The sequence below is a fragment of the Vipera berus genome (assembly GCF_964194415.1).
Source record: "Vipera berus genome assembly, chromosome: W".
Taxonomy (NCBI): domain Eukaryota; kingdom Metazoa; phylum Chordata; class Lepidosauria; order Squamata; family Viperidae; genus Vipera; species Vipera berus.
The window spans coordinates 30,241,032-30,268,002 of record NC_138210.1 but is presented as its reverse complement, the minus strand read 5'-3'; positions in this window follow the sequence as shown (position 1 = coordinate 30,268,002).

The following is a 26,971-nucleotide window of genomic DNA, read 5'->3' as shown; positions in this document are numbered from 1 at the left end:
GTGGAGAGGGCCGTTCACGGGCCTCAGTGTCGGCTTGGAGGGAGCGGCGGCTGACGGAGGAGGAGGGCGAGGAGTGGAGCTACTCTACGGCCCCAGGGGCCTATACAATGGATGTGTTGCGGGATCGTTTTGGGGAGTTTGGATATCAGGACGCTGCACCTTGGTCGCCTTCGGGACCGGCTCAGGAGACGCGGCGATGGTCGCTACAGAGGTTGACACCTGGCCAGTCGGGCCAGCCCGGTTTCCGCCTGGCAGGCCCAAGGTTTCGGGGCCCGTCATCACGGCTGACGGAGATGGGAGCTGCTCAGGCCGACCGACAACACCCCGGGGCGTCAGACCAGGCAGAGGCCACCAGGTGGGCAACAACGGCCGGGGCGTCCGCCAGGCCATGGAGCGGGCGGCACCAAGCACCAGGTATAAGGGAGCCCAGGGCCCAGGGGGGCCCCTGGGGCCCGGGATTTTTCTGGGGCCCTCCACCACTGCCAGTTACGTACGACGGCCACCCTGACCGGCTCGCCATGTTCCTAAGCCACACCATTCACCATCTGGATCAGTACGGTGCAGCCTATGCCTCCCAATGGGCCATGGTGGTGGCCATCACCGCAAGCTTGCAGGGAGAGGCTGCAGCCTGGGCAGCTGACCTGTACGGCGAGCATGCCCGGGAGTTGGCCGACGTCGGACTGTTCCTAGAGTCGCTGCGGACGCAGTTTGAGGACGTGGCCCGCACCCATAGGGCTGAGGCGGAGGTGGTGGGGCTTCGACAACAAGGCAGGCCCGCTGCGGAATACGTTGGTGAGTTCCGCAGGGTGGCTCGTAAGCTCCGCTCCTGGCCAGAACGCTTGCTGGTACACCATTTCCAGTCGGGGTTGGACGGTGCGCTACGCAGGGCATGCGTGGTGCGTGGAGTGCCTGAGCGACTACTGGAGTGGTACCGGGTCGCCGTAGAACTTGACGTTCGGCTGCGCGAGTGCAGGGGTAAGTCGGAGGGGGTGGTCGGGGCCCGCAGAACCCCTGAGAAGCCAAAGGAGGAGGAACGGAAGGCCGTGGCTCCAACGGCGAACCCACCTGTGACGCTTCCGCGATCAGCCATAAGATGTTTCCGGTGCGATCAGCCGGGGCACCGAGTGGCTACCTGCCCTTTGCCGGCACCCCGTGCCGCCGCAACAACTCCCGCTGGAAAGGGCCCCACAGCACGAAAGTCGGTGGAGCGTTCCAGAGCTGCTCACCAGTTGGCGACCCTGATGATGACACCAGCAATCGGCGCAGAAACATCCGAGGTCAACGACCCAGAGCCCTACGGGAGCCAGGAGGAGGAGGAGGATCCCATGGTGAGTGACCCAGTGGTACCCTTCACAGTTCCAGTCGTGCTCATCAACCTGCGAACGGGACGTAGGGAGGCCTGCCCAGCACTGATCGACACAGGCAGCACCCGGTGCCTTATCAGCCAAGCGGTGGTTGCCCGACTGGGATTGGAGGTGCGACGCCTGCCGACTCCTCTTCGTTTCCAGCAGGTGGATGGGTCCCTTTTGGGGGGGGCTCCGGTCACCCGGGTGACGAGACCTATTCGATTAGAAATGGGGACCCATTGGGAGACTTTGCGATTCCTTGTTGTTCCATCCATGACGGAGGCAGTGATTCTGGGGTTGACATGGCTCGACAAGTGGGGACCCACGATCTGGTGGGGGGAGGGCTGTCGGCACCTACGGTTGGGGACAGGGCCACAACCACCACCACACGCATATGTGGGACCTTCTGGACAGCTAGATGGCGAGCAAGCTCAAGGGGCTGAGGGGGTGGAGGAAGCCTGCTTTCCACAGGAGTACGCCGACCTGGCAGAGGTTTTCGACGAGAAAGAGTGTGATGCTCTACCTCCACACCGTGCGACGGACTGCGCCATCGAGCTCGAACCGGGAGTAAAGCTGCCGAAGCCACCGGGAGTAAAGCTGCCGATTGCGGACGCGGCAATCCGGGGAGAAGCCACGTCCAGGGTTGAAGCTGGCATGGACCACCACGTGTCAACAGGCGTTCGAGACCTTGAAAGCCTTGTTCGCTAGGGAGCCGGTGTTGGTACACCCCGATCCAAACCGTCCGTATGTGGTCCAGGTCGACGCCAGTGATGTCGCGGTAGGGGCTGTATTGCTGCAACGGAACACGAAGGGCGTGCTGCAACCGTGTGCCTACTCATCCAAAAAGCTGTCGCCGACAGAGCGCTCGTGGGCAATTTGGGAGAAGGAGGTGTTCGCCGTGCGTACAGCCTTGGAGACGTGGCGTCATCTACTGGAGGGGGCTGCCCATCCCTTCGAGGTCTGGACAGACCACAAAAACTTAGAGGTCCTGCAGTCCCCAAGGAAGCTGGCGCCCAAGCACGTCAGATGGGCTCTCTTTTTCCGGCGGTTTAACTTCGTCCTGAAGTACGTACCGGGGGGGCGGAACTTTCTTGCTGATGCACTCTCACGGCTGCCGCAATACAACACCAAACGAGAAGCAGTGGTGCAAGAGCTCATCCTGCCCGGCGTATCCCCGAGTGCGACCCAGGCAATTTGCAGTGTGGGGGACGATTTGTCCCGTGCCATGGGTTAAGCCTTAACTACAGACTCCTGGCTGAAGGAGCATCCTGGTCTTCTAACTATACGTGACGGCTTGGCCTGGCACGGGGATAGGCTGTATGTGCCCCAGGCGCTACGCCCCGCCATTCTGCACCGATGTCACGATGCCAAGCAGGCCGGTCACTTCGGCTTCCTGAAGACCTTACACTTAGTACGCCGCCAATTTTGGTGGCCGTGCATGAAGGCGGACGTAGAACAGCACGTCCGGGACTGCCACGTGTGTGCCACAGTAAAACCCCGCGTCGGGAAGCCATTAGGTCTGCTACAGACAGTTTCGGACCCCGTGCGGCCATGGCAAGACATTGCCATGGACTTCATCGTCGGGTTGCCGGAAAGCAGGGGTTACACGGTAATCTGGACAGTCATCGACCTTTTCTCCAGACAAGCACACTTCGTCCCCTGCAAGGGGTTGCTGTCCGCCAAACGGCTAGCACAACTGTTCCTGACTCACATCTATCGGCTGCACGGGGTCCCCCGACGGATTATTTCAGACCGTGGAGTCCAGTTTACAGCACAGTTTTGGCGGGAGTTCCTGCGGCACATTGGGTCTACCCAGGGACTCAGCTCCGGTTACCACCCGAGCACTAACGGGGCCGCAGAAAGGGCCAACGCCACGGTGGAAAGGCTCCTCAGGAGTTATGTGTCGTACCAGCAAATGGACTGGGTAGACCTCCTGGTATTTGCTGAAGTTGCTCACAACAACGCCGTGCATAGCAGCACGGGGTTGACACCGTTTCAGGTGGTGGCGGGGTATGATTTCGTCCCCGTCCCTGAGTGTGGACAGGGATCGACGATACCCACCGGGTTTGGGGAGTGGACACACCACTTAGGGGCCGCTTGGAAAACCGCTAGGGAGGCGATGGTGAAAGCCCAGGCACGGGTGAAGGAGCAGGCAGACAGAAAACGGGAACCCTTCGACACCCCCAAGGTCGGGGAGTGGGTGTACCTGTCGACCAAGTATTTGCAGTTACGGGTACCGAGCAGGAAGCTAGGACCCAAGTACCTTGGCCCGTTTCAAGTGGTCCAAGTAATCAACCCTGTGACTGTTCGTCTACGATTGCCAAAATTCCTGGGGAAGATCCACCCTGTCTTCCATAGTAGCCTACTAAAGCTCGCTAGAGGAGTTCCAGGGAAGGCGGGTGGGAATGCTCCGGGACCTGTTCACGGGGACCGGTACGAAATACAGGCAATCTTAGATTCTCGGGTACGGAGGGGGCAGATACAATACCTCGTGATGTGGAAGGGGTATCCACTGGCAGAGGCCTCATGGGTGGAGAAAGGGGATGTGCAGGCATCTCGCCTGATCACGGCTTTTCACCGTGCAGATCCGTCCAAACCGGGGGGTAGTGCTGGGGACTCAGCAGCCTGTCTTCGCAGAGGTCTATCCTGTTGTTCTTCTTTTGCAGGAGGGCAGGTGGTAGGGGAAGCCGACTGTCAAGCCCCGCCGGTCCGCCGCCCGCTCGGGCCTCGACATTGCCACCGTCGGGCCCCGGAACCTGCCATAATGGGCGTGGCTTCCCCCAAGCACCGCGGAACGCGCCGCAGCTCCGTCGATCAGCTGGCCGGCGCCCAGCTGATCGGCGCACCCCCTCCGGATCGTTGGGCCCCGGGCATTCGGTCGATGGGCGTGGCTTCGTCTGCCGCCACAGCATGCCGCCGCAGCCCCGCTGAGCAGCCAGCCGCTCCCCAGCTGATCGGCGCGCCCGGCTCGCACCTTTCCGGACCCCAGCTGATCGGCGCGCCCGGGCAGCACCTTTCCCGGACCCCGGACGCTCATGTAGAGGGCGTGGCTTCGCCCGGACTTCGCGGAGCGCGCCGCCGCAATCCCACCGAGCAGCTGGCCGGCGCTCAGCTAATCGGCGTGCCTGCTCCCAGACGGCCGGCGGGCGCGCGCTCGCCTCATCACCGGGGACGGCGCCGGGCGTCCACCGGTCTGGCGCTGACATTTGTTTCCCGGTGGCTGGACTCTGGACTGCGGATGGCGCCCGGGCAGCAACGGGCTGAACCAAGCGGGCAGTTGGACACGCTCCAGCAAACTGTGGAGGGGGGTGTGGCTGTGCCCATTTCGCCACCCTCTGTTACTGGACTCGGGGGGAGTTTAACGCCCGCAACACCAGCACGGACTGGGGCGCGCGAGGGAGCGGAAGGGCAAAACTCACCTGGGAGGGGCTTTGACGGGCTGCAGCAGTGCACACGATGGGTGGTGGCTATGCACGGTGATGGGTGGGGTGTTTATGGGGAGGCGGGCGGATGCCGGTTTGCTTTGAAGGGGTGGGGTTAGGGTGTGGTAACATGATAAAAGAGCGTTGAGGCTAGGTGCCTCAACGCTGACTTTATCGCGGTTTGCTTTGTGGAAGAAATAAACCTGGTCACCCGTTCCTTTTGGAGTGCTTTTGTTTCCTGGCAGAGGACGTCGTGACAGCGTGCATCAATCCAGAGACACTGAACCACCAAGGCATCGAAGGTTGGGGGGACCTCGACTCTGGCCAATTCATCCTGCAGTTCTTCCGACAGGCCATCTTGGAAGGCATCCATTAATGCCGCCGCATTCCAGGTGGAGTCTTGAGACAGCAGTCGGAATTCTGTGATGTAATCCTGCAGGGGGCGCCTCCCCTGTTTAATGTCCCTGAGGCGCCTCGCCATGGTCTGTGCCCTAATGGGGTCTTCGTACATTTGCTGCAGGTAGCGCAAGAACCCCTGGCAGTCTGGCAGAAGGGGACTATTCTGGGCTAAGAAGGGCATGGCCCATCGAGCAGCAGAGTCAGAAAGAAGACTGATGATGAACCCCACCCTAGTTCCATCATCTGGGAAGTCTTCTGCTCTTAGGGCCATATACAGTTGGCACTGCCCCATGAACGCTGAGAACATGTCCGGCTGCCCAGTGAACTTATCTGGCATGGCTACTGGACATTTCCGACGTGGCTGGTGAGGGGCAGGCACATTCAATTGAGCCACTTGACCAGCAAGCTGTGTGACTTGCTGGCGTAGCAGTTGGTTCTCAGCTAGCAACTGCTGTTGTTGTTGGGGGTCCATGTTGATTTAAAGGTGGCTTGTTATGGGGTGGTGGACAGGTTTGTTCTGTCCTCTCCCACTGAGTAGCCTCAAAGAGGCTCAAAAGTCCAACAGAAGCCAACCATAGGCTGAACAAATGAAAACTGGACGTCTAACGGTTAACTCTCTCCAAAGTTTATATCAGACAGCAATGTTGTAATTACCGGGCAATGTTCCCAGGTTCTTGGCAGAGGGCCAGCAGCTTCAGAGCCTAGATACGGACAAGCAGACACGCTACAAAACTCAAATGCCAACAAATTGTCCACCACGCCTCTCCTGCGCAGCCACACCCCTTTTATACTCTGTAGGGTGTGGCCCTACGTCTCCCGGCCACGCCTCTTGGGACGTTGCAATAATTGCTGCTGTTGTTGATGACGTATTCTACGTCTCTCCCTTGCATCCAAAAGGGGCTCTTCCTCGGTGCTGCCGGCCTCTGCCTGCTGTTCTGCCTCCCCCTCTGTTTGGCTGGGGTCCATAGGCACGTCAGCCACAGTCAGTTCTTGCTGACTCACCAGGGGAGTCAGCCCCTCTGGCATGCCGCTCGTGCCAGCTTCCTCCTCCTCCAACTCATCCTCCAAGTCGGAATGCCACGATAATGCACCCTCCGGGGCCGGGGTCACAACACCCACCAAGGGTCTTTCATCGAGGGGGATTTCAGCAACCTCAAGCCCAGTTGCCTGGTTTACTGCAGGCTCTCTGGGACCGACGACGTGCAGATCCACCCTGCCTCCTCAAGCCCACTTTTGATGGTGATCCCGAGAAGGTGACTATTTTCCTGAACCAGGTGTGGTCTCATGTGAATCGTTACGGCCATGCTTATTTAGATGATGCCGAAATGGTTGATTCTGTAGCCACAAATTTGGAAGGGGAAGCCATGGAGTGGATGGCTGCCCTACGTGAGGAGCAGGCACCAGAGCTATGGGATTTCGATCTATTCACGCGCAGGCTGAGAACCAGGTTTGAAGATGAATCCTAGGCTGTGCAAGCAAAAAGGACATCCACGATGTGAAGCAGAGGGGTCGGCCTGCAAGAGACTACGTAAGAGAATTTCAAAAGGTGGAGGGATGGATCAGGCAGTGGCCTGAACAATCATTGATCCACTACTTTAAAGCGGGGCTGGACCATGATCTGTTCCAGAAATGCTACAAATTTGGATATCGAACTGACCCGGTACCACAAGCCTGCAACTTCAGGAGCCTGACCAAGGCGAGATCCGGTGAGGCACCAACCGTCACAGCGTTCCCACCTGCCACAGCGACTGGATCCACTAGGGCTCCCACTGTATTCCAGATCAAGTGCTTCAGGTGTGGGCAACTTGGGCATCGAGCAGCGGACTGTCTGGTCCCTTTCCCTCCCCTGAAAAGTGCGACCACAGCTCCCACAAAGTCAAAGAAACAACCTCAACCAGCGCAAGAGAAGTCAAATTGAGTCAGCCAGGGGCAAGTTGTATAAGTCACCTCTCCTCCCCAGGAGAAGCAAGAGGATTCAGCTGAGCGACTGCCCGCACCTGATCCATACGACAGCGATGATGCAGGAGAAGACGACCCAATGGTGAGGCGGCCTATCCCACCTTTTGCCCTTTCTGCCAAATATTTGGTACCTAAGTCATGGGTTCAGATGGATCTGAATGTTTTAGTTGATTCAGGCTGCACCCGATGCTTGATCAACCTCCCCACAGTACTTGAACTACACATTAGGGCAAAACTGCTGTCTCTACCCATGAGATTTGAGCAGACCAATGGATCTCTCATAGGAAAAGCCCCAGCCACTCACTTGACTGAGCTAGTGTGCCTAGAGATAGGAGAGCATTGGGAGCTAATCCGTTTTGTGGCAGCAGCAGTAATTCTGGGGCTAGCTTGGCTTGACAAATGGCACCCAATGGTCTGGTGGGAGAATGGACTGAGGACTTTTAAGACTAGCAACTGGACCTTCACCTCCTACCCCAATCAGTAGCCCATGTGAGAGCCAAGGGCAACACCTGGAGACCTTGAAATCTGCTATGAGTTCCCCCGCCAGGAGAGCCACTCATCCCAAGTGAATATAGAGACCTAGCAGAAGCATTCAGCGAGACAGAATGCAATGTCCTGCCCCTCCACAGAACCACTGACTGCACTATTGAAATTTTACCAGGAGCCAAACTTAGCCAGAGGATTCATTCAGCCAGCAAAATCCCGAGTAGCCACCCCTGTGCTTTTCAAGGAATAAAAAGGATGGGTCAATGAGGCTGTGCATAGACTATAAAGGGTTAAATTGTGTCAGCATGGAGATTATATACCCCCTCCCCTTGATGAAAGACATGTTAGCCCATTTGGCAAAAGGAAAAGTTTTTACCAAATTAGATCTAAGAGAGGCATATTACCAAGTAAGGATCAAGGAAGGAGACAAGTGGAAAACGGCTTTTAACAGCCCCTTCGGGAGCTTCCAATTCAATGTTATGCCTTTTGGCCTGCAGGGGGCCCCTGCTGTGTTCATGCAACTGATAAATCAAGTGCTGCATAATCACCTGTATAAGGGGGTTTTAGTCTACCTTGACGACATCCTCATCTACACAGAGACCATGGTGGAGCATGTCAAATTAGTATGTGAAGTGCTCAGAAAACTGCTGAGCACTAAAGTTTACGCAACGCTCTCAAAATGTGAGTTCCATCAAACACGCCTGGATTACCTAGGATATAGCAGAGATCTCCAACCTTTTTGATTTGGCAGCCCAGAAAGGGAGGCAGGCACCGCTATGTGCACGCATGCATAAATGGGCTGCACGTGTGCACATGCAAAAATAAGCCCTGTGCATGCATGCACAAATGGGCCACGTATGAGCACATACACTCACACAAATGGCCGTGAGCACATGTGCACATGCAAATGGGCACACGTGAGCGCATACACACATGCAAACGGGGCTGCATGGGTGCAAGTGCTGCAAATGGGGTGGTGCTAGCATTGGCAGGACACTGGGCAGCACTAGTGCCAATGGGATACTCTGGAATGGGGTGGTGCTAGTGCTGGCAGGATGCTTGGGGCGGTGCTAGTGCCAATGGGACGCTTGGGGTGGGAGGTGGCGCTAGCACTGGCAGGATGCTCGGGGCAGCACTAGTGGGAGTGTGCGCATGCACTGTCCATCCCTTCACGCGGCCCAGTGGACAAGTGGCTGCGGCCTGGTAGTGGGCCACAGCCCACAGATTGGGGACCCCTGGAATATAGGATTTCCAGTGAAGGCATTGAGATGTATCCAGCTAAAGTGAAAGCTGTACTGGAATGGCAACCCCCATGGACCCATAAGCAACTCCAGAGTTTTTTGGGGTTCACGAACTTCTACTGGCAATTCATCCCCTCCTTTGCCGAGATTGCTTTGCCAATTACTGAACTGTTAAAAACAGGGAAAAACGGGGAGAAGCCGTGACCCTGCTAGCCAATGACTTGGTCCATAGAATCCGAATCCAAGCCAATGCCAGTGATGTGGCTGTGGGGGGCCATTCGTTTGCAAAGGAATGAGAAGGGGGATTTGCAGCCCTGTGCCTACACCTCCAAAAGGTTAACAGACACTGAACAAAGGTGGGCAATCTGGGAGAAAGAGGCTTTCATGGTGCAGTGGGCTCTGCTCACTTGGTGTCATTTCCTTGAAGGAGGCGACTTGCCTTTTGAAGTATGGACTGATCACAAAAATCTAGAGGCATTAAAAAAACCCCGTAAGTTACCTCCTAAACAAGTTCGACGGGTGCAGTATTTTAACCATTTCAATTTCACACTAAAATACATCCCGGGAGGAAAAAATTTCCTAGCTGACGCCCTATCCAGACTGCCCCAGTACAAAAGCCGTTGAGAGGAGATTGTGAACTCCATCATTCCGCAACCACAGTCAGTCTTTCAAGTAACTACAGGGGGGCAACCACGGGCAAAACCACATGAACCTGATAGCCTGTTGATGAAAAGACTAAAGGAGGAATTATTTATTTATTTTATTTATTTATTTATTGAATTTCTATACCGCCCTTCTCCCAAAGGACTCAGGGCGGTGTACAGAGCAATAAAATACATGTTCTGTACCAGCCTACTACCGGCCTTGCAGAAAGGCAACCCCTGTACAAACGGTAGAGACTGGAAAACAACTGAGGCTGGAAGGCGTCTGCCAAGTTTAATTCACAAGCAAAACAACAGAACAAGAAACAAAATACCGGAACTTTGATCCTCAAACGGAGCGGTTGCTTTCAGCAACCAGCCCTTCCCCAAACACTCCTTTTATTAGAGTTCAGGGCGTGGCCTCCCTGTGCCTCCTTCCGAGGAGTCCCACAGCCTTTCTCTGCTTGTTCCTGCTTGACTGCCTCCTGCGTCGGGCGTCCTTGAACAGGGCCAGCTGTGGGTCATCATCATCCGCACTGTCGGGCTCGCGCAGCTGAGAAGAGGGCCCTGGCTGGGGGCTCTGCGAAGCCTCCAAGCCATCATCAGCAAGTTCGTCTTCAACACCCTCCTCCTCCCCCTCGTCTGAGTCATCCGAGACATCCGAGCCGGCTGCCGGACCCACAGGCTGGCCCTGAATCACAACAATACAACATACACAAGTTAAAAGTAAAATTAAATTAATTTAGCCCTAACAATAAATAGTTAAAAATAAACCCAAACCCTTAGTCCAGGCTGGCCTGTTCAAACAACCAGGTCTTCAGATCACGGCGGAAAGAGCGAAGGTCGGGAGCCATCCGGAGCTCAACAGGCAATTGATTCCAAAGGGCTGGTGCGCCCACAGAGAATGCTCTCCCCCTGGGGTCTGCCAGCCGGCAGTCCCTGACTGACGGCACCCTGAGGAGGCCCTCTCTATGGGAGCGCACAGGACGAAGGGAAGTTGATGCCGGCCGCAGGTGCTCCCGTAAGTAATCTGGACCCGTGCCATTTAGGGCTTTATAGGTCATCACCAGCACCTTGAATCTCACCCAGAGGGCAACTGGAAGCCAATGCAGCTCACGGAGAAGAGGTGTTAAATGGGAGTATCGGGAAACCCCCATCACAACTCGCGCGGCCGCATTCTGCACCAGTTGAAGCCTCCGAGTGGTCCTCAAGGGCAGCCCCATGTAGAGAGCATAGCAGTAGTCTATCCGAGAGGTCACAAGCGCATGGGTGACTGTACGCAGGGCATCCTGGTCCAGATAGGGCCGCAACTGGTGCACCAGGCGAACCTGGGCAAAAGCCCCCCTGGCCACAGCTCCTACATGGTCTTCCAGACTGATCTGTGAGTCAAGGAGGATACCCAAGTTGCGAGCCCTATCTACGGGGGGGTAACACCTCACCCCCCATAATTAAAGATGGAATGAACTGAATTTCCCGAGATGCCGGTACGTACAACCACTCAGTCTTGTCGGGATTAAGCCGAAGCCTGTTCCTCCCCATCCAGACCCGAACCGCCTCCAAGCAATGGGACATCACATCGAGGGCATCACTGAGGTGGTTTGGGGTAGAGATGAAAAGCTGGGTATCATCAGCATACTGATGATACCCCACTCCAAAACCACGAATGATCTCGCCCAACGGCTTCATATAGATGTTGAACAAGAGAGGCGAGAGGACCGACCCCTGAGGGACTCCACAAACGAGAGGCCTCGAGGCCAACCTCTGCCCTCCTGCCAGCACCGACTGTGAACGACCCAGGAGGTAGGAGGAGAACCACTGCAAGACAGTGCCACCCACTCCCAACCCCCTGAGGCGCCGCAGTAAGATACCATGGTCGATGGTATCAAAAGCCGCTGAGAGGTCTAATAGGACTAGGACAGAGGAACAACCCCTGTCCCGAGCCCGCCAGAGATCATTCACCAGCGCGACCAATGTCGTCTCCGTGCTGTACCTGGACCTAAAGCCCGATTGGTACGGGTCTAGATAATCAGCTTCCTCCAGGAACAAAGGGAGCTGATGCGCCACCACGCTCTCAACAACCTTCGTAAGGTTGGAGACTGGACGATAATTGTTCAAAATAGCTGGGTCCAGGGCAGGCTTCTTGAGGAGGGGCCTCACCACCGCCTCCTTCAAGGCGGCGGGAAAGCTACCCTCACTCAAAGAAGCAGTTATCACTGCTTGGAGCCAGCCTCGTGTCCCCTCCTGAGCTGCATAAACCAGCCAGGAGGGTCACGGGTCCAATAAACACGTGGTGGAGCTCAGCCTTCCCATGATCCTGTTCACATCTTCTGGAGTCACAGGATCGAACTCTTCCCAGATAATATCACCAAGACCGCTCGTGTCACCTCTGTCAGACTCTGCCCAGTCGGAGTTAAGACCGGTCTGAATCCGAGCGATTTTGTCCACCAGATGTTGGCTAAACTCCTCGGCATGACCCTGCAAGGGCTCCTCCCTCACCTCCTGATTGAGGAGGGAGTGGGTCACCCTGAACAGGGTGGCCGGGCGATTATCTGCGGATGCTATGAGGGCAGCAAAGTGGTTGGACTTCGCCGTCCTCATCGCCGCAAGGTAAGACCTGGTAAAGGTTCTTAGTTGCAATCGGTCAGATTCAGACCGGCTGGATCTCCAACAGCTCTCTAGGCCCCATCTCTGACGCTTCATCTCCCAGAGCTCCGCGGAAAACCACGGAGCCCACTGGGATCTGTGCCAGGTCAGGGGCCGCATGGGCACAATGCGGTCAAGTGCCTCCGTGGCTGCCCTTTCCCAGGCTTCCACCAAGGCATCGGCCGGGCTGTGAGCGAAGGCAGCAGGCGGAGACCCAAGCGCCACCTGAAACCAGGGTCCATTAGGCGCCTAGGGCGGAACCATCTGGTCGGTTCCGTGGCCCAACGACGGGGGGTGGTGAAACGGAAGGCCAGCCACAGGAGATGGTGATCGGTCCATGACAGGGGCATAATAGTTGGAAATCCCCCACCCAGATCATCTAACCACCGTCCATATAAAAAAACAAAATCGAGCGTGTGACCCCCCCATGAGTCGGGCCCTGAATTACTTGCATCAGGTCCATGGCCGTCATGGAAGCCATGAACTCCCGAGCCAACTCTGATGATCCCCCCAGGGATGGCAGATTAAAGTCCCCCAAAATCATAAGTTTGGGGAACTCAATCACCAACCCCGAGAGGATGTCGAGAAGTTCAGGCAGGGCTGCTGCTACGCAACTAGGTGAAAGATACACCAGCAGCAAGCCGAACTGAGCCCAAGGCCAGATCTCAGGAGGAGTGACACACACCCGAATATCTGGACAACGGTGGCCTCCCGCGGACATAAGGCCTCCCTCACAATCACTGCCACACCCCCGCCCCTACCCTGAGCCCGAGGCCGGTGGAGCACCCAGAAAACTGGTGGGCAGAGTTCAGTCAGAGGGACACCGCCCTCTGGGCCCAACCAGGTCTCCGTAATGCAAGCCAGGTCCGCATGCTCCTCCTCAACGAAATCTCGGATGAGAGGAGCCTTATTAACTACAGACCTAGCGTTAAAATACAAAAGCCTAAGCTCAGGTGACTGCTCACCCTTCCTCCTGGAACCACGGGTCGAAACCGGAGAGTCGGAGCGCATCACCGCTTGGAGACAGCGGGAACGCGCTCCCGGATGTCGATACGGCCCTCCGTGGAATCGCCTGCTGCCATTCCCAAACGTTGTGGGGATCTGCAAATCCCACACCCCGCTCCGGAGCTCCGGAGGCGCCCGACTCAGGCCCCATCCCACTGTGATCTGTCCCAAACCTGGACTGAACAGCGGTTGGTGGACACCCCCCAAGTTCCAACCAAGACCGTGATCCCTTCCCCCTCCCTAACCCTTTAAAATATCTGGATAAAAAACAAACCAGAGGCCTCTTCCTAAATTTATACCGGAGGCTCCTATCCCTGCCCAACCATCTCTCAGGGTCCCAACAATTGGGCCTGTCATCAAAAGAAGAAGTAAAAAAGAAGGTGGGTCGCACCCAGGAAGGGGGGGGGTACCCCTGAGAGCGAATAAATCCGTGCTAGAGTAAAATAGGCGAGTCATAATTGTCCATGTAGTTCCAGCAAAGGCAGTCTCATGATCAATAAGGATGGTCCAAAATCAGAAGGTAGATAGACATCCAGTCCGCCAAACCAGCTCCACTCTCACTCGAGCTAGATAACCTCCGAAGCAGGTCGGCCACTGTCCTCTCACGACAGTAACAGGCCTGATCGGGGAAGCGGAACGGAATCAACGTCCAGGGGAAGGCATACCCCCCATAGATCTCTCACCTCCAGGGAGGGTAGTGATGGTACATCTGAGCCACCCTCTCACAGCGACTCAACTCCCGGGTCCTTCTGAATCCTTTGGGATCACGGAAGACAGAGGCACTAAGCAGCAATTGTCCAATGGCATAAAAGCCTTCTGATAACATAATAGAAAAGATGTCCCGGCTGCAGAAAAGTCCTTCTCCGTAGCAGGGAAGGGTCAGGCAACAAGCGGGTCCAACACCGGCCAATGGAATACAACAGGCCTGAGTCCAGCACACCCTGCCACACCAGAAGGAGCCATGGAAAACCACAGCTCCAAAACGCAGTTGGCAGGCCAATGTAAGCCTAAACAGGCCAGCACTCAGTCCGCCTGACCACGCATCCATGATTACCTTAGGGCAGGTGGGGGAAAAATTAAAATTAAAATCCCCACAAATCTTCCGCCAGGCCACAAACTTGGTCTGACTGGCTTCACAGAATGCGGGCGACACGAAGATGGCCTGTGCCGCCCAACAGCCAGCAACACAGACCATTAGCACTCCAACTCCGGGCCGTAGGTCCCCACGTCGGAACGGCCGCGGCACTCCGACTCACCTCCCTGCCAGCCGTTCCTGTCGTTCCTGCCATTCTTCCGTTCCTGCCGTTCTTCCACCATTCCAAGCTAAGCAATTTTAAGCCGCGGCTGTATCGGCTCCGAAAATCAGCTGGTCGGAGCCCTGCAAGCTGGGCTTTTCCGGCCTTGGCCTCGGCCCCTCAGACGGTTGTAGGAACTCACAGGAACTCACAGGACCCATTTCCTGGTTCGGAGGGCTATGCCGCCGCAAAAAAAAACGGCAACGTCAAGCCATCCGTCCATCCGTCCCAGCCCTAACACGGAGGGCAAAAGCACTGCTGTAGGGCTCCCAGGGCTGCAACAATAGCTGGAACTCCTCACGGAGCTCGGCCAAGCACGTCCGCCATCTTGGGATAGATAGAATTGAAAACTGATTCCTGGTTCCTGGAAAACAAAACCATACCGATTTGTCGGGACAGGTTGGCTTGGAAGGGGTCGAAACTGTATCTACCAGAGACCCTTAAGTTCAGGCCCTCCAACACAGCCATGATAGCAAACACGCAGGTCACTTTGGATACCTGAAAGCTTTGCATTTCATTCGACAGCAATTTTGGTGGCCAGAGCTAAAGAAAGATGATGAGAATTATGTGAAAAGCTATGCAACTTGTGCAACAATGAAAAAACATCCAGGTAAACCCCCTGGATTATTGCAGCAAGTTGCAGATCCTTCCCAACCCTGGGAGAAGATTGCTATGGACCTTATTGTGGACTTACCAGAAAGTAGGGGGAATACAGTAAAATGGACTGTGATTGACCTTTTTTCAAAGCAAGCTCACTTCATTGCCTGCTCCAGTCTTCCCTCTGCAAAGAAACTAGCAAGAATGTTTCTCAAACATATCTACCGACTCCATGGAGCTCCAAAGCGGATTATTTCAGATAAGAGAGTGCAATTCACTGCAAAGTTTTGGAGAGACTTTCTTAAACTTATTGGGTCCATGCAGGGACTGTCATCGGCTTTTCATCCGTCTACAAATGGGGCTTCTGAAAAAGCTAACGCTATAGTGGAGCAATACATTAGGTGTTATGTTGATTACCAGCAAACGACATGGGCTGACCTCCTCCCCTTTGCTGAGGTGGCTTATAATAACAGTGCATAGCAGTACTGGACTCACTCCTTTTAAAATAGCTACTGGTAGGGAATTCATTCCCATGCCTGAACTCCCTCAGGACCCTCCCATTTCTCAAACTTTAGATCAGTGGGTGATGTCATGTTTCTGACAAATGCAGCACTTCAAAGAACTTCAAGTCATTGTTTACCTTAAAGAATCTTTTAATATAGTTGCATAGCTTCAGCACGTACATATTGGAAGCCAAGATCTGAATTCTCCTCCCCTGAACACATCGTATCAAGCACAATTCCCTCCCTTAATTAAACGTTATACAGGTGAAACTCAAAAAATTAGAATATCGTGCAAAAGTTCATTTATTTCAGTAATGCAACTTAAAAGGGGAAACTAATATATGAGATAGACTCATTACATGCAAAGCAAGATAGTTCAAGCTGTGATTTGTCATAATTGTGATGATTATGGCGTACAGCTCATGAAAACCCCAAATCCACAATCTCAGAAAATTAGAATATTACATGCAGTCAATAAAACAAGTAGTGTACATAGAACAATATCAGACCTCTGAAAAGTATAAGCATGCATATGTACTCAGTACTTGGTTTGGGCCCCTTTTGCAGCAATTACTGTCTCAATGCGGCGTGGCATGGAAGCTATCAGCCTGTGGCACTGCTGAGGTGTTATGGAAGACCAGGATGCTTCAATAGCGGCCTTCAGCTCTTCTGCATTGTTCGGTGTCATGTCTCTCATTTTTCTCTTGGCAATGCCCCATGGATTCTCTATGGGGTTCAGGTCAGGCGAGTTTGCTAGCACGTATGCAGCGGGACAACGGTAGAGCGGAGCTGACGGAGAGTATATCCGAATATTTAATAGGAAGCGCTTGAGAAAGAGGTACTGGTCTGAAGTGGGTGCTGTTGTGATTCAGGGTCAGCCTGTGGGTTCGGCAGTTGGGTCGGATGACTCGGATGACTCAGACGAGGGGGAGGAGGGGGGTGTTGAAGAAGAACTTGCTGATGATGGCTTGGAGGCTCCGCAGAGCCCCCAGCCAGGCCCCTCTTACTTGGTGGAGACCCAGCTGTGCGAGCCCGACAGTGGATGAAGATGACCCACAGCTGGCCCTGTTCAAGGACGCCCGACGCAGGAGGCAGTCAAGTAGGAGCAAGCAGAGAAAGGCTGTGGGACTTCTCGGAAGGAGGCAAAGAGAGGCCACGCCCTGAACTCTTATAAAGGGAGTGTCTGGGGGAGGGCTGGTTTGCTGAAAGCAACCGCTCCGATAGAGGATCAAAGCTCCGGTATCTTGTTTCATGTTTTGCTTTGTTTGTGTAATAAATTTGGCAGACGTATTCCAGCCTCTGCCGTTTGTACAGGGGTTGCCTTTCTGCAAGGCCGGTAGCAGGCTGGTACAGAACAGGTGCCTCACGGAGAGGGAATAAGCGGCGATAGAAGTCTCGAGGGAGGCGTTTGGCAAAAACAGCAAGGAAAAGAAATTCGAAGACTATATGACTGCATTCTAGCTGGAGATAAATTACAACAGGTCAAAGTCTGATCTTGGAGCCTTGGAGACTGTACTCTGGATTGTCGGGCGTGGAAAGCGATCAGCTTGGTTTATCCTGGTCCATCCTGGTAAATTTTGAACTTTTGAACTTGTGAAACTTTTGAAATTTTACTCTACTTGTCACGGGCGGCCATTTGACATAGCAATTTAGTAATTGGAGGTTTGTTTAGTGGGACACCTACTGGTCTTTGACAGTAGAGGAAGACGGAAAAGGTGTCAACCTCTGCGCCGGAAACGGGGTAAAAAAAAAAAAAAGAATGTGACTTTGAATATATCCAGACATATATATTATAGAATTCTATTATATGCTTAGTTGGTAATAGGTATCTGGCTGTAACTGTTATATATACTTTTTGTCATAGAGTTAAAAGGTTTATATAAGATTCAGGGTATTACATATTGATAAAACGCGTGTTACAACCGGGAAAACATGACAAGTATTTCGGGAGCAACTAAGCCTAGCGCTGGCAAAAAGGCGGCAACACAGGGACAAGGGATGGCCTCAAGTCCCTCCAATCAGAAATCTATAGAGGATATGCTGCAAAGGGAAAGATCTAACTCAAATTCTTTTAAAGATTTACATGCCCTTTTGCAAAACTTACACGAGGTAATGGCCAAAAACCATGAGGAGATGAAGAGAGAAATAGGCCAAATAAGAAACGACACTGGTGAATTAAAGGGGAAAATCCAAGCGATAGATGATAAATTTGTAGGGATTCAACAACAATTAGTCAAAAATGAACAAAGACTTCAAGATATGGAAGCTAGAATGGAAAAAGAGGAAAAGAGAGTAGATGATTTAAATGAAACACTTCTTCAGGCTAATAAGGAGTTAGAGACAACAGTCATTTTTCTGGAAGCAGAAAAGGCTGCTCATTATCTACGCTTCCAAAATGTTCAAGAAAAAAGAGGGGAAGATTTGTTGGTCATGATGGCAGAACTGATGGCAAAGGCACTCGGTGTAGGGAAGGAGGAAATGCTGCCGGAAATTGATGAAACATACAGGGTTCAAACTAATTATGCAAGAAGGCACAACCTCCCAAAAGAAGTACATGTAAGGCTAGTTAAAAATCAATTCGGGATGAGCTCCTGCATAGATCTAGAGAGGAACCATTAGAATTTCGGGGCCAACCAATTACCATCCTTAAACAGATACCTAAAAGGATGAGGGATCTGAGACGTGGCTATCAATTCTTAACATCTAAATTAATTAGGGAAAATGTAAACTTTAGATGGCTAACCCCAGAGGGTATTCTAGTCACGTGGCAGGATAGAAGGCATAGACTGGACACGATAGAGAAGGCAGAAGATTTTTACAAACTCCACTTCCATAGCCAAGAGGAAGCAGATTTAGAAGATCAAGATGGAAGGGAGGTAAGAGAAAGAGATACAATACGAGTGGCAATGGATGGGAAGGTCTTAGCAACAGAGGATAGAAGGAACAAATCTGGAGAGTTAACAGAGAAACATGGAGCCAGAGACAAGGAAGAGAGAGAGCCCCGAATCACGAGATCCACAAAAACCAGAAATAAGTAAGATGAAGGGAGGTGAGTGTAGTATTATGTCTGTGAATATTAATGGACTGAATTCGCCAGTGAAAAGGCGGAAATTTTTTAGTAGGCTTATTCACCAACAATTGGATATTGTGGCAATACAAGAAGTCCATATAAAGGAACAACAAAAATATTTGTTAGTACAACCAAAAATAGGGAATCTATTCGTTTCCTTAGACCGACACAAGAAAAAGAGAGGAGTGGCATTATATGTAAACCCAAAATTGATAGCAAAACAAATCTATAACAATAAAGAGGGTAGAATACTGATAGTCGAGGTTGTAATAAATCACAGGAAGGTCATGATGGTAGAGATATATGCTCCAAACCATAACCAAGAACAATTTTTTAAAACACTTCACAATAAGATATGTAGCATTGATTATGAGGAGATCTGCTTAATAGGAGACTTTAATGCTATCCTAGATGTAAATTTGGATTATATGGGTAAGACGCTTAGGAAAAAGAAGAGAAGAACTCTACCGAGATCTTTTCTCAACTTGGCTAATGACCTAAATATCCAAGATGTCTGGAGGGAAAGAAATCGTAAGGTTAGACAATATACATATTATTCCAATCGACATAACTCATGGTCTAGAATAGACATGGTATGGATGACGAAAGAAATTAGTTCTGAAATAGACGAGGTGCATATAGCGACAGGTACTTGGGCTGATCACAATCCTATTAAACTTAGCTGGAAAGGCTCCAAAAAAATACCCAGATGGACGCTACAAAGAGCAATTTTAAAAGAAGACGAATTCAAATCTAAGATGGAGAGAGAACTAAGTTTTTTCTTTAAGGAAAATAAAGCTATAGACACCTCGGTACAAAACAATTGGGATACAGCCAAGGCAATGATGAGAGGGGTAGCGAGGGCATACATGGTATACAAAAACAAGGGGAAAAGACAACAACGGGAAAGATTAGAAGGGGAATATAAGAGTTTAGAAGTTATACTCCAACAAGATCCACAAAAAGAGAATATCAAACAATCTATGGACTTGATTAAACACAAGCTTAATATTTTAGACAAAGAGAAATTAGCACAACAACTGAGAAACACGAAACAAAATTTTTTTGAAAACGCAAATAAACCGGGCCGTTGGCTCGCATATAAATTGGGAAAACAAAAGGGAAAAAACTGGATTCGCGAACTACGAGATGAGGAAGGGAGAATATTCCACCAGGAAGAGGGAAAAAAATCATAGCCCAGGAATTTTATGAGCGTTTATACAAAGAAGATAGCCAGGCAAGTGTGGAGAAAATGGAGGAATATTTTCAAAAAGCCAAATTACCCAAGGTCACAGAAGATACCAGAAATATGCTAAACGAGGAAATTCGGCTATCTGAGGTGATAAAAGCTATCAATGCACAAAAGAACAATAAAGCATCGGGCCCTGACGGTCTCCCGTCAGAAATCTATAAAGAACTACAAAATATCTTAGCACAACCCCTAGTGGAGGTATTTAACGCAGTATTAGAAGGCGCAAGAACGCCTAAATCTTGGTCGGAGGCAAACATAACCCTTATCCCGAAAGATAATACGGACCACACATTAATCCAAAATTATAGACCCATATCACTTCTTAATTCGGACTACAAGATATTTACATCAATTATAGCGGAACGATTGAAACGATTTCTGAACGATTTCATACACGTAGACCAGAATGGTTTTCTCGCTAAGAGACACACTAAGCACAACATTAGAATAATATTAGATACGTTGGAGTACTATGAATTACATAGTGGACAACAGATGGCATTACTTTTTCTAGACGCCCAAAAGGCATTTGACAATGTTAAATGGTCTTTTTTGCACCAACAACTTAGCTTCATGAATATGGGTGAAAAATTTATAAATATAATTAGGGCAATTTATGACAACCAGGAAGCAAAAATAATTATTAATGGGGAAGCATCTGGGAAGTTTCAAATTCAAAAGGGAACACGGCAAGGCTGCCCCTTATCACCATTGCTGTTTATATTGACACTTGAAGTATTAACGAGAATTATAAGAAACGACCCAAAGATAAAAGGATTAACCATTAAAAAGGAAACCTTTAAACTTCAAGCTTTCGCGGACGATCTGGTTTTTATTATGGAGGATCCATGTCAGACGGGACCAAATGTATTGGAAGAACTATCTAAATTTGGTGAGGTTGCCGGACTGCGAATAAACAGAAATAAGACCAAGATGATTGTTAAAAATATGACTAATAAACAAAAAGAAAATCTGGCTGGAATCATGGATATAGAAATAGTCAAGAAAATAAAATATCTAGGGATTAATATTACGGCTAGATGTACCTCACTCAAAAAAGATAATTATGATAATGTAGTGAATCAAATAAAAGGTGATCTGGAAAGATGGGGAAATCTAAAACTCTCATTATTGGGAAGAATCGCTGTCATTAAGATGAATATTCTGCCTAAAATCCTGTTTCTGTTTCAGAATATCCCAATACAACTCGATTCTAAGTTTTTTCGAAATTTGAATAAATTATCATTAAATTTTGTTTGGCAGGGGAAAAAACCAAGAATTAAATTGAAATATTTACAGGGCACGAAGGAAAATGGGGGTTTTGGATTGCCAGACTGGGAATTATATTACCACGCCGCGGCTCTGAGTTGGATTAGAGAATGGGTAATTTTGAGAAATAGAAGACTATTAACTTTAGAGGGTCACGATTTGCAATATGGCTGGCATGCTTTCCTATGGACGGAGAAACAAGGTCTTTTCTCACATTTTCAAAAACATCGGATCAGGCAAGCGTTACTTAATACCTGGAAAAAAATTAGATCTCATAATTACACTAAAGTACCGGTCTGGCTATCCACCCTTGAAGTGATTGTTTACCCAAATCTATTTGATTTGGGTAACATAATTTCATACAAGGATATTCTGAATGAGGAGGGGGAATTGAAACTTAGGAATGAACTAGAATTACAAGGTATAAAACTCGATTGGTGGGCCTACTTACAAATCCAATCAAGATTTAGGAAGGATAAAAAAGAATGGGGGATATATACCTCTGAAACAGCATTGGACAAAATATTATTGGGACCAGACTCCAAACAAATAAAGAATTTATATAAATTGCTTTTGGGATATAAGCTGTTTGAAGAGCAAGTGAAGGATCCCATGTTGATCTGGGCCAACAATTTAGGACATAACATTGACTTAGGTACTTGGCAAACAATTTGGGACAGAAATAAAAGGATAACACTGGCCTCATCGTATAAAGAAAATTTATTTAAAATGTTTTATCGATGGCATCTTCCCCCAGCCCGTCTAGCAAAAATGTATACAACAGCATCTCCCAAATGTTGGAAGTGCTCTGAAGAGATAGGCACATACTTCCATACGTGGTGGTCTTGCAGTAAAACACAAAAATTTTGGAGAATGATTTGGATTTGGCTGAAAGAAATATTAAAACAAGATATTGAGTTTAGTCCAGAACTTTTCTTGTTGGGAATTACGAAAGAGAAATATCCTAAAGATGTGCTATATTTAACGATCCATATTATCACAGCAGCTAGAATGTCATTTGCGCAAAAATGGAAAAAGAATGAGATCCCAGGAGAAAAAGAGGTTATTAGGAAAATTTGGGATTGCGCAGAAATGGACAAACTAACTTTGGAACTAAAGAATAAAGATCAATCAGACTATTATAGAATTTGGAACAAATTGTATCTTTGGAGGGATAAAAAGAAAGGTCTTTAATAGGTTTTACAGACTAGCTCATTGTCTTAAATATTCTGTTATTTTACTGATTTGTAACTTAAGTGTATTTAAGTGTATCTTTGATGTACATATATACATATATATATATATATATTTGAACATTGTAGACAAAAAGGTTTGTCAGCCCGCTGGTACTGTGTCCAATGTTTTTAAACAATAAATTTAATAAAAAATTTAAAAAAAAATAAAAATAAAACAAGTAGTGTACATAGAACAATATCAGACCTCTGAAAAGTATAAGCATGCATATGTACTCAGTACTTGGTTTGGGCCCCTTTTGCAGCAATTACTGTCTCAATGCGGCGTGGCATGGAAGCTATCAGCCTGTGGCACTGCTGAGGTGTTATGGAAGACCAGGATGCTTCAATAGCGGCCTTCAGCTCTTCTGCATTGTTCGGTGTCATGTCTCTCATTTTTCTCTTGGCAATGCCCCATAGATTCTCTATGGGGTTCAGGTCAGGCGAGTTTGCTGGCCAATCAAGCACAGTAATCCCACGGTCATTGAACCAGGTTTTGCTGCTTTGGGCAGTGTGGGCAGGTGCCAGGTCCTGCTGGAAAATGAAGTCAGCATCCCCATAAAGCTCGTCTGCGGAAGGAAGCATGAAGTGCTCCAAAATCTCCTGGTAGACGGCTGCGTTGACCCTGGACTTAATGAAGCACAGTGGACCAACACCAGCAGATGACATGGCTCCCCAAATCAACACAGACTGTGGAAATTTCACACTGGACTTCAAGCATCTTGCAGTGTGTGCCTCTCCATTCTTCCTCCAGACTCTGGGTCCTTGGTTTCCAAATGAGATGCAAAAGTTGCTCTCATCAGAAAAGAGGACTTTGGACCACTGAACAACAGACCAGGTCTGTTTTTCTTTAGCCCAGGTAAGACGCTTCTGACGTTTGCTGTTCAGGAGCGGCTTGACAAGAGGAATACGACATTTGAAGCCCATGTCCAGGATCCGTCTGTGTGTGGTGGCTCTTGATGCACTGACTCCAGCCTCAGTCCACTCCTTGTGAAAGTCCCCAACCCTTTTGAATGGCCTTTTCCTGACAATCCTCTCCAGGCTGCGGTCATCCCTGCTGGAGTTTGGCCTTGGAGTACAAAATGAAGCAGGGCACAGGCTGATAGAATTTTGTCAAGAGAATATGATGGTCATACCAAACACTTTTTTCCAACAACCCAAGAGACGGCTCTACACATGGACATCACCAGACGGTCAACACAGAAATCAGATTGACTATGTGCTCTGCAGCCAAAATTGGAGAAGCTCTATACAGTCAGTAAAAACAAGACCAGGAGCTGACTGTGGCTCAGACCATGAGCTTCTCATTGCAAAGTTTAGGCTTAAACTGAAGAAAGTAGGGAAAAGCACTAGGCCACTCAGGTATGAATTAAATCATATACAGTAGAGGTGGTGAAAGGAAAGTCCGATGCTGTAAAGATTCTTTCTCCATAGGAACCTGGAATGTAAGATCCATGAATCAAGGAAAGCTGGACGTGGTCAAACAAGAGATGACAAGACTAAACATCGACATCTTAGGTATCAGCGAACTAAAATGGACAGGAATGGGTGAATTTAATTCAGATGACCATCAGGTATACTACTGCGGGCAAGAATCCCTCAGAAGAAATGGAGTAGCCTTCATAGTCAATAAAAAAGTAGGAAAAGCAATACTGGGATACAACCCTCAAAATGACAGAATGATCTCAGTTCGAATCCAAGGCAAACCATTCAATATCACAGTAGTCCAAGTCTATGCCCCAACCACCAGTGCTGAAGAGGATGAAATTGACCGGTTCTATGAAGCCCTACAGCACCTTATAGAACTAACAGCACCTTATTAACCACGGACCTGGCATTCAGGTACACCAGCCGGAGCTCAGGAGGCTGCACATCTTCGCTCCCGGCACCTCGGGGAAGAACCAGAGGGTCGGAGCGCCTCACCGCTTGTAAACAGCGGAGACGGCCCTCCCGGTAACGATACGGCCCTCTGTCCATACGCCTGCTGCCATACCCCAGTGTCGTGGGAATCGGTAATCCCACGACCCGCTCCCGAGCCCCAGATGTAACCACAACCCGCTCCCCCCGAACGCCGTCAGACCCAGGCCTGGCCTGCAACACGGTTGTATGGCCACCCCCCACAGCCAGACAACCATTACCCCCCACCCCCCTCCCCAACCCCCTAAAAAATTTGACTAAAAAATTAACCAGGGGCCTCTTATTAAATTTATATCGAGAGCCCCTGGCCTTACCCGGCCATCTCTCAGGGTCCCAATAATTGGGCCCTTCATCGAGACTGGGGATAGAAAAGAGGGCGGGACGCACCCAGGAGAGGGGGGCACCCCTGAGGGCGAGCAAGTCCGTATCGGAATATCGGTACATACAGTCCGAGCAAATCCAGAGAGGGCAGTCCAATAGTTAAAAAGTCCAACAGGAGGTTCGAAGGTAAGGAGTGGAACATTTGGGCCATCCACCAACCTACTGCCACTCGGTTGGATGCTCCCAGGGGCAGCCCACAACCCGTCCTCTCACAACGGGGCGCGAGCCTGCTCCCGGGGATGGTCCGAAATGCACACCCTGGGTGGGGCAGCACCCATAGAGCTCCCACCTCTATGGGGCTGCCGATGTCCGTGGTTAATAAGGCTCCCCTTGTGCGGGATCTGGTGGAGGGTGAGCATGCGGACCTGGCTTGTATCACCGAGACCTGGTTGGGTCCAGAGGGTGGGGTCCCTTTGGTTGACATTTGCCCACCAGGTTTCCGAACGTTACACCGGCCTCGGGCTCAAGGTAGGGGCGGGGGAGTGGCGGTTGTTATTAGGGAGACCTTATGTCCGCGGGAGACCACCGTTCTTCAGATAGTCGGGTGTGAGTCTCTCTTTTTGAGGTTTGGTTCGGGGGCGCAATTGGGCTTGCTGCTGGTGTACGTTTCGCCTAGTCACACAGCGGCAGCCCTGCCCGTACTACTCGATGTCCTCTCCGGTTTGGTGATTGAGTTCCCCAAACTTCTAGTTTTGGGTGACTTCAATCTGCCATCCCTGGGAGGGTCATCTGAGTTAGCCCGGGAGTTCATGGCTTCCATGACGGCCATGGACCTGACGCAGGTAATTTCTGAACCAACTCATGAGGGAGGCCACACCCTTGACTTGGCTTTTTTATCTGGACGGTGGTTGGATGATCTTGGTGGGGGCTCTCCATTTATTATGCCCCTGTCATGGACCGATCATCACCTCCTGCGGCTGGTCTTCCGTCTTGCCACCCCCCACCGTGGGGATGTGGAACCAACTAGATGGTACCGCCCCAGACGCTTAATGGACCCTCTCGGGTTCCAGGCAGCGCTGGGATCCCCACCTGCCTCCGTCGCTCACAGCTCGGCGGATGCCTTAGTGGAAGCCTGGGAAAGGGCAGCCACTGAGGCACTGGACCGAGTTGTACCCCTGCGGCCCCTGACCCGGTGCAGATCCCATCGAGCTCCATGGTTCACCGCGGAGCTCCGGGAGATGAAGCGTCGGAAACGGGGCCTAGAGAGCTGCTGGAGGTCCAGCCGATCCGAATCCGACCGGTTGCAGTTAAGAACCTATATTAGGTCTTATCTCGCAGCGATGAGGGCAGCGAGGTGTAATTACTTCTCTGCCCTCATCGCGTCCGCAGATAATCGCCCGGCCGCCCTGTTTAGGGTGACTCGCTCCCTCCTTAATCAGGAGGTGAGGGAGGATCCCTTGCAGGGTCGTGCCGAGGAGTTTGGTCAACATCTGTCGGATAAAATCGCTCGGATTCGGACCGGTTTGGACTCCAGCTGGGCAGAGTCTGACGATCAGGACACGGGCGGTCTTGTCAATGTTATCTGGGAAGAGTTTGATTCTGTGACCCCTGATGAAGTGGACAGGATTATGGGGAGGTTGAGCTCCACCACATGTTTATTGGATCCGTGCCCTTCCTGGCTGGTTTATGCAGCCAGGGAGAGGACACGAGGCTGGTTCCAGGCGGTGATATCTGCTTCCTTGAGTGAGGGTAATTTCCCCACCGTCTTGAAGGAGGCGGTGGTGAGACCTCTCCTCAAGAAGCCTGCCTTGGACCCAGCTGTCTTGAACAACTTTCGTCCAGTCTCCAACCTTCGCTTTCTTGCGAAGGTTGTTGAGAGTGTGGTGGCGCATCAGCTCCCTCTGGTCCTGGATGAAGCGGATTATCTAGACCCGTACCAATCGGGTTTCAGGCCCGGGTACAGCACGGAGACGGCATTGGTCGCTCTGGTGAATGATCTCTGGAGGGCCCGGGATAGGGGATATTCCTCTGTCCTGGTCCTATTAGACCTCTCGGCGGCTTTCGATACCATCGACCATGGTATCCTGCTGCGGCGTCTCAGGGGATTGGGAGTGGGAGGCACAGTTCTTCGGTGGTTCTCCTCCTATCTCCTGGGACGTTCGCAGTCGGTGTTGGCAGGGGGGCAGAGATCGGCCCCTAGGTCTCTCGTTTGTGGAGTTCCTCAGGGTTCGGTTCTCTCGCCTCTCCTGTTCAACATCTACATGAAACCGCTGGGTGAGATCATTCGTGGTTTTGGAGTTGGGTATCATCAATATGCTGATGATACCCAACTTTTCATTTCAACCCCAAACCACCCCAGTGATGCCCTCGCTG